Source organism: Triturus cristatus, chromosome 1_2 (genome assembly GCF_964204655.1).
Source record: "Triturus cristatus chromosome 1_2, aTriCri1.1, whole genome shotgun sequence".
Classification (NCBI taxonomy): domain Eukaryota; kingdom Metazoa; phylum Chordata; class Amphibia; order Caudata; family Salamandridae; genus Triturus; species Triturus cristatus.
In genome coordinates, this window is record NC_140580.1 from 736,927,755 (window position 1) to 736,931,495 (window position 3,741).

The following is a 3,741-nucleotide window of genomic DNA, read 5'->3' on the forward strand; positions in this document are numbered from 1 at the left end:
ACAGTCATCCATGTAACACAGGCCGAATTAGTCAAGCCAGATGGAGTTATAAGGAGCCAGTGACACAGTGTCCTTCCTCATCCCTTTGTCACTTGTTCCACTCCGGCACAGATGTATTTAATGAGGTTGGAGAGCTAGTTTGGAGGGCAGGATCAACTTCAGCCTGTGCACACCTGTGTCAGACAGACAACAGAATGGAAGCGCCATTCCTCAAGGAGACAGACTTAAAAGGGAGCTGTAGGGGTCAGGATGGGCAAAACATCAGAGCTGATGGGAAGGTTCCAAGTTACCACTTGGATGGAAATGGCAGGGAGAAATGTCAGTACGCCCAGCACTGCATTGATGCTAGAAATATGGAAATGCAGAGCAGCTTGTTAATTCTTTGTTCACCATGATGGGAACCCAGTTGTAAAAAAGCAAGGCATGATATACCATCCAACTGTGGTCCTGAAGATGGATCTTGGTATAAGACAAGTGTTCATTAGTTGGTGGGAACAGGACAGAACACCACCATGCCATGGTGCTGGTTATCGAGAGGGTACTAAATACTGTACAACTGGATAATGAGACGTGTTCCTTCGCAAAGCCCTCCTACAGTATTGATGTCAATTCAAAAAGGTATTGGTTGGAAACTGAGTCACTACTTGGTATTTGACACAATGTTTTCTTCACATGATTAGCAGTATGGACTTCTACCGCTGTATTGCCCTGCCTCTTGTCCTGGTGTAACAAGTAACTTCTTCCCCTGTATGTCCTGGTTTCAACTTATCTCAGTAGAAGACAACACGTGTCCGTCACCCTGACTGACAAGTCCCTCTTGCAGCTCTACTACATGTGTCCTAACGCATGTCAAGATAATAACACTCCTCTTCCTGTATCTCTCCTCATCTTTCCCTTCTTGAATACACCCATCAAGAGTTATTACCACACACAAATAAAACATACAATTGCCACACAATCACAAACCCAAAGGTTTCCAGGCGCTGCTTCAGCATCAAACAAGATCCATTGACACCAACTGGCTCCTTGGTGTGCTCCAACAGTCATTTTTACCTTGCCTCTAAACACTTTCAGACTAGTTATCTCCTCAGAAACTTTATCCACAAATGAGTCCCTAAAACCTGGAACATTGCCCACAATTGAGTCTCTGCAGTGCAGGGCTATTATGTTTCCCTTAATTTAGTCCGGCTACCACGGGGTTAAATAATTATAGATGTTCTGTACCCATCAGGGTGTCTTTTTCGAGGCTCCCACAAGTAACAAACCACAATACACACAGCTACATCCCACTATTGTTCGTACTACAGCGACCCTCCCTTCTTCCCATAGAAACGTTTGCTCGTAGCAAGCAGGTGACTATATAATCTGCATGCCATCATGTGATTGTTAAATCGCCCGTTGATACAGGGGATGCTATCGAACACAACGCCGAAAATCTTGATGTGAAAGATGCACTGTGGCATCCACAAGCTTTCATGCCTCATGCGATCGACTTAGACCTTGAATTCCCAAGGTTTAGCAGGCGCGTGCCTGGCACTGCAGTTGTATACGGCATCCGCGGGTTTTTATAAATGTAAGTAAATCAGTATAATGCTTTGCATTGCTTTGCGCCATACGAGCACCAAAGAAAAACGTTTGTAAATCACTCCCTTAATTCCTCAACAGCAGCTCTCATGCTTAAGAGCAGAAGGTGCTTCTTAGAAGCATTAAGTCAGAGCCAGCTCTCACATGTCTGTGGGTCTCACCACTGGGCTTAACAGTGCAGACGAGTCACATCTGAAATCACCTCTAACGGTAGCACCATCTAGATGCCATCAGGCCTAGAGATGAACATTTAGGGGCAGATTTACAAGCGCTTTGCGCCACTTTTGCGTCACTTTTCCCATGTTAAAAATGACACAAAAGTGGCGCAAGGGGCTTGTAAATCTGCCCCTTAATGTGTATCAGCAAAACATCATGGAGGTTTGATATACAGATTGAAGAACATACGGGTGGGGAAGAGCCTTATGGTACTCAACAACAAGATGAAGCCACTGGTGCTGCAAATCCATCTCCAACCACCCGAAAAATGTGTCTGAGAGGAATAACTCATGTTAGCCGGGTCTGGTGGCTCGGTGGACTAATGCATCCACTACAGGGGCCCGTGTTCAACCTCATGGTCACAGGTTCAAATCCAGGCATGTACATTCAGCCCTTCATCTGTCTGAGGTTGATAAAATGAGTACCATTGAGTTGGGTAACACTAAACCTCTGTTATTCAGCGCCAAGCTGCGAACGTGCGCTTTACAAATACATGTTATGTTATGTTATGGACCAGTGGCCTGCTAAAGTCGATTTAGGAGGAGTTCAGACGTATCGTATCTATGCTACTACAAGGTTATCTCAAAGTGCTTTACGTAACAGGAGAATGATCTTTCACAAAAAAAGTGTTAGTTGGCAACCAACCGTAGGCATCCAAGTCGGAGAAAGCAGGGAGGACATATTAACTGCAAATGCAATATGGAAGGAACAGGAGAGTGTATGGGAGACTGTATGAGGTATAAATTAGATAGGGGGACAGTGTGAGGAATTGGGGTCTAACTAGAATGAGAAATGGTAGTCTGTCAGAGAGATGGCAGTGACTGCCAGCAGGAGCCAGGTACCCATGTCTACAAGCCGGCAAACAGTCACTGAAATAAACAGAGACAACAAGCATGCTCAGACTAACAACACAGGTAAGGTCAGACTGCACACAAGCAGACACAGAAGAGTAACATGGGGCAGCTGGACAGCATGAAGGGAGGATAGATGCATACTGCAGGCTATATATGCACTTAATAAGTATACTCTTTGATGACTAAATCATATAGCGGAAAGGATGGTGTCAATGGTTAATCGATCATTGGCCCATGCTTATGGCAATCCGTTATAGTGACTGATGGGTACTGTAGTTTCCAAGTCTATTCACTGACGTTCCTCTTTGGAATGACAAGGTGTTAGTTACATTGAATGCTCACCCTTGCCTCTTTGCTATAATGATAAGTGGGGTGCACCGCTATTCAGTGCCTTCATCTCTTTCTTGCTAACAAATGACAGATGCATCTTTACATGCTTGCTCCATTAAACACTGTCAGACAGGTTCTCAAGGTAGGAGGAAAACCTCCAAGTGAAGGTTACCCCCTCGCATGGGGGCAGAGTTCGAACTTTTGGGGATTCTGCGAGGAAATCTGAAGCAGTCGCAGGTTTCCTAGTGTCACCAAGAAATCATCAGTGAAGTCCATTTTCTCATTCGAAAATGTACAAGTGTATATTTTCTCATGAGAAAATGTGCAGCACTAATGCAAATGTAATGGCTAGCGGTTTCATTTTTACCAGTGATAAAAAAAGTTCTCCATGGAAAATACCCTTGTCCTACCTTTCTAACAATTTAGGGAACGTTCTCTTTGCCCTTAACACCATGGAAAAGCAATTTCTAATTCCACTGATAGGAGTTAATCTCTTACTTATTTTTGTGGGGGAAGGGATTCCCGACATGGAATGCCCTAACCAGAGCTGTAGACTAACTCATGAGAAATGCTTTTTGTAAATTAATCATTTCAAGAGTTCAAAAGTAATATTTATGAAATGGAAAAACCGGTTTGCAATTGTAAGAGAAATCTATTAATGTGTGTAAGCCAAACCTACACATAGAAATAGCTTTGTGATTTAGGCCCTGCATATGTAGTCCAGAATTTTCAATTTACAAATCTTTGCTACCAAAGG